The sequence below is a fragment of the Rhinopithecus bieti genome, unplaced genomic scaffold, assembly GCF_001698545.2.
Source record: "Rhinopithecus bieti isolate Rb0 unplaced genomic scaffold, ASM169854v2 scaffold_32422, whole genome shotgun sequence".
Classification (NCBI taxonomy): Eukaryota; Metazoa; Chordata; class Mammalia; order Primates; family Cercopithecidae; genus Rhinopithecus; species Rhinopithecus bieti.
The window spans coordinates 255,701-269,338 of record NW_016814631.1 but is presented as its reverse complement, the minus strand read 5'-3'; positions in this window follow the sequence as shown (position 1 = coordinate 269,338).

Here is a 13,638-nt window from a genome sequence, read left to right as displayed (position 1 = left end):
AAAAACCAGAGTTTCAAAATCAAGCCATTACCAAATGGGAAACTTCCTATTATTCCAAGATATATTATGCTAAATGACCGATCATTTTTATTGATTCTCACTGCTATTAGTCAGGAAGTCCAGAGTGCATAATCCTCACTGATCTTGTGGTCCTTGGAAATGACAGCTAAAGCCAGCAGTTGGCTTAGTGGCAGAGTGAGATTAAGACAGCAAGGCCTCTTCTGTTGCATTATTCATACAACTAAGCCCATCCACTAATGGCCATGAGGAACTCCTATTAACTGTTGGTACTTAGGAACAAAAGTTGAGGATCAAAGTCTTAGCAAAAGTGTGAGTATGAGGTTGTGTGAAAATGTCAATAATTTTTAGATGTTTTATTCCCATAGCTTGAGGCTTTAAATTCTGAGTTTGAAAAAGATAGGCTGATTCACATGACAATTTCATTTCTCCTGCTCTATAGGAATATATACATTTTACCTTAAAATATCTGTGGTTTGGGTAAATGAGTGCCTAAACTACTCTGCTAATTTAGGGAAACTTTGAAAAACTTATGAATCATGTCTTTCAACTTTCAATAAAGCATTCATATGGTTCATATATTTCTAAATTGTGGAAAACAATATAATTAAAGCTTTTCTCCCATTCTGTCGCTGATCTTCCAAATTTCCTCACTGTTACGGAGAGAGCCACTGTTTTTAGTTTCTTACATATTCTTGAATTGCTTTATGCATATGCAGCACATAAAATATCTTTTCAGACTCTTACTCATAAAATGTAGCATACTGGGCATGGTGTTCTGTACCTAGATCTTTTTCTTTTTAACTGAAGTTCTTGGAAACCATTCCATGCCTGAACTAGTAGGGCTAAACCTACAGTGGCCTTGTCGGCTGTGAAGATTCATAGGATAATAGGTATTATGGATGCTAGTATGGAGAGCTTCCTCCTTCTTTGTCATAGCTGTATAGTGTTTCTTTATAAGGATGTACTGTAATTAACTGAACCAGTGCCAAGTGATGGATAATGTGACTCATTCCGATTTTTTACATTTCAAATTATGCTGCAAACTTGTACAAGTATGTGTGGAATATATGTTGAATATATTTGCACAAGTAAAATTGCTGGGTCAAAACATACATTTATTTGTAGTTCTGATAGATATTATCAAATTGCCCTTCATAGGCATTTTCCCAAGAATGTTCTCACAAGCAGTGTGTGAGGGTTCTTGTTTTCTTCAGCATCTTCAGAAGTATTTTATGAAAATGTTTCTGTATTCTTGACATTTTGATAGGTGAAAATTGGATCTCAATGTAATTTTTATTTGTCTCTTTTTTATTATGAGTGAGGAGTAGCATTTTATTACTTAAAGTTCATTTGTATTTCCTTTTCTGTAAACTAAGTTTTCACATACTTTGCTCTTTTGTATAAGCTCTTAGTCTTTTTTTCTTACAAGTTTTTAAGAGCTCCTTATATATCAGCAGTATTAGCTGTTTGTAATGTCATGAAAGTTACACACATTTTGTCCAGACTACCTGCCTCTTTCTTCTTTCCTTCCTCCTTCCCACCTTCCCTTCCTCCCTCCCTCCTCCTCTCCCTTCTTCTTTTCCTCTCTTTCAAACTCCAGGTCTTGAAGATTTTCTCTTGTGTTTTTTTCCTAAAAGTTGCATGGTTTTCTTTTACAGGTAGAATCATGATTTATTTTGGGTTAACCTTTATAAAATGTGTGAAGTTTAGGTCAAGTTCAAAGTCCATTTTTTCTATATATCTAAGTATTCTAATACTATTTATTGAAAGATTATCCTTTCTCGACTGAATTACTTTTTCCCCTCTGTTAAGGTTCAAATAGCCACATTTGTGTGGGTATATTTCTGGACGCTATATTTTCTTCCATTATTCTATATGCCTCTTTGCTAATGCTAAAGCTTTATTGACTTGTTTTGATTTGATTGCCATAAATTTATAGTAAGTCTTAAAATTCAGTAGTGTTATTTCTCCAATTTTGTGTTTCTTTTTCAGAATAGCTATTCTATTTCTTCACTGCTCCATATAAACGTAGCTCCCCTGCACCGTGTGTTACAGCTGTGTTAATCTAATATTTGTCTTCAGGTACTTTCTTATTTTCTTATGCCTCTTGACATTTTCTCTTGCCTACTTAGAATACCCTTTCCTGCCATTTGATATCAAAATCCCATCTATGTTTCAAGACACAGATGAAATCTTATGAAGTCTTTCACCCTATGTGTACTCCAAATGTACAGCATTAGGTGACATGAATCATGGCGTGGTGCAGAATAGATAAGAGGACCTGAGAACCCACCGTCCTCCTGGACTTTCTCCCTGGTCTTCGGAAGCTGAATGGAGCTTTGCCTTTGCTAAACTCCAGCCAGTTTCCTCTCACAAATCCATTACTAACAAGATGAATGGATAGATGGGAATGACTCCACTGGTATGATTCCATTTTTGAGGGCGACAAATATTCAGAATTGACAATGGAGGTGAAAAGTAGCATTTTAGAATAATATAGTCTTTCAAAGTGTGTGTGCCATCCAGGCAAAAGACAGTTTGCCCCGTGGAAGATCTCGCATTTTCACAGTCCCATTCAGACTTTTTGAATTACCCCATGGTGAAGGTCAACATCAGACTTTTGTTCTTTTTACCAAGAATGAGGAAGAGACAGATGGAGTTCGAGTTGCATCTCTCAGCAATCAAAAAGACCAAGAAAGGAAATTAGCATATCCTCAGTGTTCACTTGTTAATAACTTTTGTTATGAAGGTATTTCATGCACTGCAGTTATTTCATAATTATCATTGCATTCTGGTCTTACAACCAACCTTCATAACCAAGTTAAGTGTTGTTATCTGCATTTTCTAGGTGAGGAAACTAAATTTAGAAGACTTGACTAAGATTAGCCATTTAGTAAGAATGGGGCTTCTGTGCACATAGGGCCACGGACAGATACGTGTTCATATGTGCTCGCACACCCATACCTACGCACAAACACCACAGATCAAAGAAGCATAAGTGCAAAGCATACAATATATGGAACATGTAAGAGGGACACTGTGTGATGATGTCATTGGACTCTGAGCATACACTGTGAGTTGTAAAGAGTTCTTTCATGTTTATGTAATATCTTTAGGTTATTTAATGACTAAACTGCTATTTGAGTTAATTTTCCTCAGTTTATTTGTAAACTGCTTTTGTTTCTTTTGTCAATTGTCACACCATGTCCTTAAAGGCCATTCGGAACCAACATGGAAATTGTAGGTCCCTCCAGTAGAGAAGCTGGTGGAGAATAATGTGAGCAGCACAGAGCAGAGTAGAAGGAACAAAGCCAGAATGGGCCAGAGCTCCTGATCATAGCCAGCTAAGACATTGTTACACCCAGTTATTAATCAGGAGGTGATTTAATTTGTTTTGCATATATTTAAGGTTTACAACATGATGTTTTGATACACGTATGCATAGTGTGATTACTAGAGACAAGCAAGTTAATATACCCAATATTTCATATATTTACTCTTTCGTGGTAAGAGTACCTACAATCTACTCTATTGACAAATTGCCAGCATACAATACAATATTAGGAATTACAGTTCTCCTGTTGTACACTAAGTCTCTGGATTTAATCATCCTGTAAAACTGCAGCTTTGTACCCTTTGACCTACATCTTCCCATTACTTTCCCTCTACTCCTGCCCCTGGTCATCATCATTTTCTTCTCTTTTTAAAAAAAATTTCACATATTAGTGAGATCCATGCATAATTTGTCTTTTTGCATCTGGATTATTTCACTTAGTATAATGTCCTCTAGGTTCATCTATGTTGTTTTAAATGACAGGATCTCTTTCTTTCTTTTGACTGAATAATATTCTATTCTGTACATACGTATATAGTATTAAAACAATATGGTACTGGCATAAAACAGATACACAGACCACTAGAACAGAATACAGAGCCCAGAAATCAACTCAAGCATATATGGTTAATTAATTTTTAGCAAGAGCACCAAAGGGGGCACGTACACACATGCACACACCAGTTTCATCCATTCAACCACTGATGGACACTTTTCCTTTGGGTGTATACACAGAAGTAAGTAAGTACTCTTTGAATATTTATACAGAAGAGGGATATTGCCGGGTCTTATGGTAGTTATGTTTTTAGTTTCTTTGGGAACCTCCTTACTGTTTCTCACAGTGGTTGCATCAGTCTTTATTTCCACCAATAGTGTACAATGGTTCCCTTCCTCCACGCCTTCATCGACACTTGTTACTTCTTGTCTTTTTGATAAAAGTCATTCTAACAGATATGAGATATCTCATAGTTTTGATATGAATTTCCCTGATGATTAGTGATGTTTAGCACATTTTCATATACGTGTTGTCCATTTTTATGTCTTCTTTGGAGAAATTTCTATTCAGGTCCTTTGCCCATTTTTTAATTGGGTTATTCTTTCTTTCTTTCTTTCTGCTATTCAATTGTGTGGATTCCTTATATATTTTGAATGTTAACCCCTGGTCAGATAATATGATTTGCAAAGAATTTCTCCCAATCTGTAGACTGCCTTTACATTTTGTGGATGGCTTCCTTTGCTGCGAAGAAGCTTTTTGGTTTGATGTAGTCTCATTAGTTTATTTTTGCTTTTGTTGGCTGTGCTTTAGGTGTCCTATCCAAAAAATAATTGCCAAGGTCAATGTTCAGGAGCTTTCCCCCTATATTTTCTTTTATGAGTTTTATAGTTTTGAGTCTTACATGTAGGTCTTTAATTAATTTTGAGTTTATTTTTTGTGGTGTATGGTGTAGGATAAAGATCTAATTTTATTCCTTTGCAGGTGGATATCCAGTTTTCCCAATACCATTTATTGAAGAGACTATCTTTTTATCATGGTGTCTTCTTAGTGCCCTTACCAAAAATTAGTTGCCCATCTATGCTTGGGTTTATTTCTGGGCTCTCTATTCTGTTTTTTTTGGTTGGTGTGTATGCGTTTTTATGCCAGAACCATACTATTTTGATTACCATAACTTTGCAGTATATTTTGAAATCAGGTAGTGTGAGACCACAAGCTTTGTTCTTTTTGCTCAAGATTGCTTTGACTATTCAGGGACTTTTGTGGTTCCAAATGAATTTTAGAATTGTTTCTCTCTCTGTGAAAAATGTCATTGAATTGTGATAGACATTGCATTCAACCAATAGATTTCTTTTCTTTTTCTTTTTTTTTATAGTTTAAGTTCTAGAGTACATGTGTACAACGTGCAGGCTTGTTACATGTGTATACATGTGCCATCTTGGTGTGCTGCACCCATTAACTCATCATTTACATTAGGTATATCTCTTAATGTTATCCCTCCCCCGTCTACCCTCCCCACAATAGGCCCCAGTGTGTGATGTTCCCCTTCCTATGTCCAAGTGATCTCATTGTTCAGTTCCCACCTATGAGTGAGAACATGTGGTATTCGATTTTCTGTTCTTGCGATAGTTCGCTGAGAATGATGGTTTCCAGCTGCATCCATGTCCCTACAAAGGACACGAACTCATCCTTTTTTATGGCTGCATAGTATTCCATGGTGTATATGTGCCATATTTTCTTAATCCAATCTGTCACTGATGGACAATTGGGTTGATTCCAAGTCTTTGCTATTGTGAATAGTGCTGCAATAAACATACATGCGCATGTGTCTTTATAGCAGCATTATTTATTATCCTTTCGGTATATGCCCAGTAATGGGCTAACTTCATTTTATGGGNGCTGCATCCATGTCCCTACAAAGGACACGAACTCATCCTTTTTTATGGCTGCATAGTATTCCATGGTGTATATGTGCCATATTTTCTTAATCCAATCTGTCACTGATGGACAATTGGGTTGATTCCAAGTCTTTGCTATTGTGAATAGTGCTGCAATAAACATACATGCGCATGTGTCTTTATAGCAGCATGATTTATAATCCTTTGGGTATATACCCAGTAATGGGATAGCTGGGTCAAATGGTATTCCTAGTTCTAGATCCTTGAGGAATCGCCACACTGTTTTCCACAATGGTTGAACTAGTTTACAGTCCCACCAACAGCGTAAAAGTGTTCCTGTTTCTCCACATTCTCTCCAGCACCTGTTGTTTCCTGATTTTTTAGTGATTGCCATTCTAACTGGTGTGAGATCAACCAATAGATTTCTTTGGGTAGTATGGACATTTTGCTGATATTAATCCTTCCAATCCATGACCATAGGATATCTCTCAATTTTTCAGTTTCTTGTTAAATTTTTCATGCATACTGTATAGTGTTCAGCATATAGGTCTTTCACCTCTTTGGTTAAATTTATTTCTATGACTTTTTTTGATGCTATTGTAAATGGGAATATTTTCTTAATTTGTTTTTTGGATAATTCATTGTTAATGTATAAAATCAGTCCAAAATCTCCTTAAGCTGCTAGACAACTACAGCAAAGTCTCAGGATACAAAATCAATGTGCAAAAATCACAAGCATTCCCATACATCAATAATAGACAATCAGAGAGATAATCATGAATGAACTCCCATTCACTACTGCTACAAAGAGAACAAAATACCTAGGAATACAACTTACGAGGGATGTGAAGGACCTCTTCAAGGAGAACTACAAACCACAGCTCAAGGAATAAGAGAGGACAAAACATATGGAAAAACATTCGATGCTCAAGAAGAATCAATATCGTGAAAATGAACATACTGCCAAAAGTAATTTATAGATTCAATGTGATCCCCATCAAGTTACCATTGACTTCCTTCACAGAATTAGAAAAAAACTACTTTTAGACTTCATACACAACCAAATAAGAGCCCATATAGCCAAGACAATCCTAAGCAAAAAGAACAAAGCTGGAGGCATCACACTATCTGACTTCAAACTATTCTACAAGGTTTTCCATGACGAAACTGGACCACATAAGGTTTCAATTTATGTTCCTATCATACTCTTACTCATTCCTCAAGTCTAAGCCAGGATGAATTCTCTGGAAGCTTTTTCCGACCTCTGAGTCTAGATTAGTCTTATAGCACTCTATAATTCCTATCATAGCAATTACCAAGTTATATTGTAAATGCTCTTATAATTGCCTGCTTCCTCCAATGTGCTGTAATACCTATAAAGGCTAGACCTGTGTCTGTTTTGTTAATCTTTGAATTCCAGCACTTAGCATCTGTCACAACACACAATAGACATTCTAAATATTCAGAAAATGATAAAAAAAGAAAATAAAATGAATATATTTTGATTAACTCATGTAGAAATCGCTTAGTACAGGCAGTCGTTCTTTCTGGCTGTTGTGTAAGTATTCATTTGGTAAATATTTATTAAGTTCTTACTATGTGCGAGAGCTGCCCTGGGCTTTGGGATCCAGCAGAGATGGAAACTGACCACATCCTTGCCTGGGGCACTGTGGTACTTGGCCTGCAAACCATGTACTCTAAATATTGTATAAGAAAGAGTTAAAAGTTAATTTAATTTATATTTTTTCATGAACTATTTACAGTATTATGGAATATTACATATTACATCTTCCAAATTATTTTTAATAATCCATATGCCTCCACCATTCAAGAGAAGCTCCAGGACTGTCTTGGTGTCAAAACTTCTTTAAGATACTATAAGTTAGCTTCTTTACCATGATGGAGCTTTCTCCCAAGCATTTATGGGAGTAAAAAAGGAGAGTCTGCAATAGCATGGGTATGTGTAAATTAAGTCAAGCTACATGAATAATTTGGAGAGAGCTTGGAAGTGGTGAGGGCAATAGCAATTGTGAAGCTTCTTAAAGAACTGAGAACCTAACATGAAAAAGTTCATTCATTATCATAGCTTAATCATGGCTTTCTTACTTCATAGAAAGTACAACTTCTTAGTCGTACACTGCTATCCATCAAGTTTATAACTCCTGCAGTCAGTAGCTGTATACCATTCATTTCTCTGTCGACTATGTGTTAGACCTGGCAAGTTCTCTAGTGTCTGAATTCATAGAACAAAGTACAAAGTGGACAATTCAAAACAAGAGATAATCAGAGGATTAATGATCTTTTGCCTGTTGTGTTTTCCCTTCCTTTTAATATTTTTCTCAAAGTACTATTTGAATAAGTTTTATTCCCATAAATGGAGCTTGATGTAGTAAAAAAATTGAACTCATGTTTCTGTACTCCATCCTATGTAACAGTGAATTTGTATACCTTTGCTTGCTTACTCCTCCCATCAGTCTTCTGTAGTAAATGATGTGCATGAGACCCATTTTGCACATAAAAAATAATTCAGCCTCAGGGAGGAAGAGTGAGTGACTTGCCCAAGAATTCAGTTAGGAAGACTAAGACAGAACCTAAAGTCACACTAAGATGTCCTGTTTCAAAGTTTGTGGCATGCCTCATGCTGCAGCACCTACAAATGCACACTGAAACTCCACTTTGACATTTACCAGTGGTATGCAAATCACTTTACCCCTCTGAATCTATTTTCTCCATTTAATGAGGATAATTTTATCTGTTTGATTAGTAATTGATATTAATCATTGAAAGGTTTATAAACATCTACAATCTTCATTATAACCTTGAAACAGACATTGACAACCTCATCTGACAGATAAGAAAATCTTATTTCCAAGATATTAAGCAGCTGGCTGCAAGTCACATAGATGGTAATGCCAGGGGTGAGGTTTAAACTCAGACATGTCTGATTTGAGGTTGTTCTTGTTTCATTTCACCAGGGGGCCAGATTGTAAATATTTTTGGCTTTGGAGGCCATGAGTCTGTTTTGCAAATATTCGATTCTGCCATTATACGGTCAATGCAGCCTAGACAATATGCAAATAAATGAGCTTGGTTGTGTTGCAATAAAATTTATTTATGGACACTGAAATTTGAATTTCATAGAATTGTCTCATCACAAAATATTGACCTTCTTTTGACTTTTTAACCTTTATAATGTAAAAGCCATCCTTCAACTTCAACCAGGTGATCAAAGTTAATATCATCAGTGAAAATTATGTTAATAGCATATCAGTAACCCTGATATGTGTGATGGGAATGGCACTTTACATTTATGGTCTTCCTTTCCAAAACCTATAAACTCTATGAAAAAAACATAGATGTAAAGTAAGTAAAGGGCAACCTGTAAAATACCTGACCAGTATATCTCAATATTGCCAATGTTACTAAAAATAAAGAAGGTCTGAGAAACTATCACAGCCAAGAGATCCCAGAGGAAGTATGATGACCAAATGCAATGTGGTATCTTGGATGGGGTTCTTGAACAAAAAATGGACATTAGGTAAAAAAAAAAAAAAAAAAAAAAAAGGAATAAAGTATGGACATTAGTTAATAATGTGTCAATATTTGTTCATCAGTTGTGACATTTGTATTAAAGTAACATAAGATGTTAACAATGGGGAACCTAGAAGGTGGGACAATGGGAACCTCTAGTATTCTTGCAACTTTTCTGTAATTCTAAAACTTTGGAAAGAAGAGGTTTATTAAATGTTAAGAAATATTATAAGCATGCTTCCTAAAACAAAACACAAACAAAAACTTTACTCAGAGGTCACACAGATTTGGCCTGCAAACCATAGCTATCTGTCCCCTGCACTATGCTACTCTGTCTCTCCTACCTTATTGAGCTGTTCAAAGGAGACCATGTACATAAAAGGACTTTGTAAGATGCAAGCTGTTGTATACATTATGGCTTTATTCATGGGCTTATTTATGTTTATTTATCTAACAAACGTACACTGAGTGACTTCTATGCACCAGGCACTTTGCTAAAATTTGATTAGTAAAGGTAAGAACACAACCCCTGCCTTTGAGGAGCTGGAAATTTAGAGGAGGATTTAGGCATTTATGTTACTTGCCACAATGACACCAGATAAAATTAGTCCATATATATGCATACCAGCTACAAAGTATTTGTAAAGGAAAAGGTGATGAACTCTTTCATCATGAGTAGAGAATAGCATTTCAGAGAAGGAAGTAATGTTTGGACTCAAGTCTGAAATGGTAAATATGAACTAAGTGGTAGTATAAAGGTTGAGGCAGAATGGTGGGGGATGAAGGTGTCAGGGAACAATCCAGGCAGAGGGAAGAACCTGAATAAAGGGCTGGACATACGAGAGAACATGGCATGGTTTGAAATCTGCATGAGGTTTATCATGCCTGGGGCTCTGTGGATTAAGGTGCTTACTGGGCACTCACTCTACACCAAACACAACACCTTTATTGTCTGGGAGGCTCCTAAAGTGCAACTCTGTTATGAGCTGAATTACGTCCTCCATGAAATTCATATGAAGTCCTAACTTCCAGTTCCTCAGAATGTGATAGTGTTTGGAGAAGGGATCTTTATAGAGGTTATTAAATTAAAATTATGTCATTAGAGAAGGCACTAATTCAAGGAAAAGGAAATTTGGACACTGACAGATAAAGAAGAAACCAACCCTACCAATACCTTAATCTCAGACTTCTAGCCTCCAGAATACTGAGAACATAAGTTTCTGTTGTTTAAGCCACCCATTCTGGGGTATTTTGTTATGGACAGCCCCGGAAGAGGAATACATTGCCTGATCTATAGAGAGATTTTATTGGAAAGTGATGAATTTAGCTTTGAATCAACTAAGTCTTGCATCTTCTGGAACACCCCAGACGTTTCATCACCGACTTTGGAAGATAGAAGTGAGTTAAAAATGCATTTGCAAATCATCAGTATTTAGGTGGTAGCAGACACCGTGAGAATGGATGAAATTATTCAAAGAGAGACATAGTGTAAGAGAAAGAAGGCCAAGAATAGTATCTGGGACATGCCACATATCTGAATAAATGTGCACGTTTGCTCACAGACACGTTTGTACATCCTAGCTGCAGTTAGTCACCAGAGACAGCTCACTTAGAGAGATACAAATTTGGAGGAGAAAATCATTTGTAAAAGAAAAATGCCCTGTAATTATTCTCAAAATGAACAGTTTTCTTATTTGAGGCAATTTATCCCTATGATCCATCTGAAAAACACTTAACTTTAAAAAGTGGATAGAAATAGTTTGAGCTGCCGGGCATGGTGGCTCATGCCTGTAATCCCAGCACTTTGGGAGGCTGAGGTGGGCGGATCACCTGAGGTCGGGAGTTCGAGACCAGCCTGACCAACATGGAGAGACCTTGTCTCTAATAAAAATACAAAATTAGCCGGGCATGGTGGCACATGCCTGTAATCCCAGCTAGTAGGGAGGCTGAGGCAGGAGATTCGCTTGAACCTAGGAGGTAGAGGTTGTGGTGAGGCGAGATCGTGCCATTGCACTCCAGCCTGGGCAATAAGAGCAAAACTCTGTCTCAAAAAAAAAGAAAGAAATAGTTTGAGCTATTTCTTTCAAAGGAACTATAATTGGCAAAATAAAGCTCTTGTTGAAGTATAAAGTGAACTGAAAATTTAAGCTCCTGAAATCTGAGGTCTTCATGGGCTGAAAGTGCCATGCTTTGAATATCTTAGAATGCTGTGATTTTCACTGGTAAGCTAAGAAATAGGAATATCTGTGAAAAGCTAGTTTGAAGAAAGAATAGAAAGGCTTTAGTGAGCGAGAATAAAATTTCAGCGACACTTGAAATAATAAAATATCACAGGTCATTTTCAAGTTTAAAGTTAGCTCACTGTGTGTGTGTGTGTGTGTGTGTGTGTGTGTGTACAGTTTTAATGCCAGATTTCAGTACATCTTTCTAGTAGAACAAAAGTGATTTTATTTAATATGTAAAGGTTAATTCTGTATTTTGCCTAATTTTTACTGAGCTTACATATGCATATACATAGTAGTGATCTCTTAAAATAACAGTATCTTTAAAAAAAAAAAAAACTAGTATGTTAAAAAGCTCAGAGGTCAGAATGGCCTTGTGTAAACTTTATATAAGGCCTTAAATGGTAGAAACAGATTCAGCTAATCTCTTGCTTCATCTCTCAGGCCTGCTGCTTCTGGATTAGCTCACTATTTCTGGAAGGGTTTCTTTCGTGGAGTAAAGATAACTACAGGTGGTCCCAGCTTTCCATTCAAGCAAGGTTCTCATTGGATCTCAGTGACTCTGATTGAATTGTGTGTCCTTTAAAGAATCAGTCACACAGTGGCCAGAGGTTATATAATGTGCTGATTTTTCTAACCTAGTTTATATACTCCACTTTGATTTGGTTTGGGCTCCATATTTTCTATAAATTAAAGAAGAGTATAGCTATATATTAGCTGTAAACAGCTAATATAAGATAGAGTGCATGAATGCTGAATGTTTTAAAACACACACACACAGATGTATGTATACATATATAAAAATATCTGAAAATATAATGCTAGCTAAAAGAATAAAACTTCAAGGTATTCTTATTGCCATTTTATTTATGTATCTGCGAGAGGAACAAACAGAAGGGGGAAATGACAGAGTTGAGGGTACTGATGATCTAATATTATAATTAGACTACTTCAGGAAGATGATTTTCTATAGCATGTTATAGGAATAAAGAACTATCCAGGGTTATTTTGTAGAACAACAATTTAAAAACTAGACAGCTAATTAGTATTGCATCTTATTTGTATTTCTACAGAAAATTTAAGTCATCAAAAGTTTTAATGGAGACAGGGATTGGGAACAGGGATAGCATATTTTTCGGAAGTGTGTGTGTGTGTGTGTGTGTGTGTGTGTGTGTGTGTCTGTTTGCTGTGGCTTAACCTGAGGCTACTGGGTGATACCATATGTAACACCCATAGAACTGCTTTACAAGGGTAATGGGTAGTATGATGTAAGCTTTTTATGTATTATCAGGATATTGAGGAAATACCTGCAATGTTCCATGTGGAACAACTCCTACTACAAATGTTCTGGCGTAGTAGAAAAATTGCACTCAATTTTTATTTTCTCCTAGATCTTTCTCTCTCCCTCCTATGTTTTCCTATCCTTTATTGTGCTGAAACTGCCTTTGCAAAATCACAACTGAGAAAATATGATAGTGAAAGAGATCTGACCTCAATGACTCCATTTTGCTTCTAAACCTCCCTCCAAGCCGTCCTTATTTCTTCCTGGGTATAGGCCGAACTAACTTTGGAAGGACACTAGTTGATAGTTTAACTTTGAAACAGAGATAACACCTCTTTCTCCAAACAAACCCCCTTTTGGCCTGGGGGACCAGATTGCCTTTGTAGGACTAATACATTAGCCATAATATTAGAAATTATGGTTTAGGTGTCATGCAGCTAGAGGCCACAAAATTCAAAACCAAAATTCAAAAGTTTAGAAAAGTTAAGTAATCTATCTAAAGTCACATTGTTAGTAATTAATGGAAATATGATTGAGCGCAGTCCATCTGATTCCAAAGTTAGAACTTTTACCTGCAATTGCCTGCCAATACTGATGTTTCCACATCTTGAACCATAGCATCATGTGGCTGACAATTTGTCCAGTCTAATGGTTAAGTCTAAATGGCAAATGAATGTTCGCCTTGACATGAGGACTCAAATCAGTTATTCTCTGCTTTCATCTCATTTTTGCAATTCCAGTCTTAATTGGAGTACTTAGCTTGGAATGTTAATTTCAACCTCAGCACTGAAATTGGGCAAGAAAAGAAAGGAATCATATGGAGGACTGTGGTTAAAAAAAAAAAAAAAAAAAAAAAA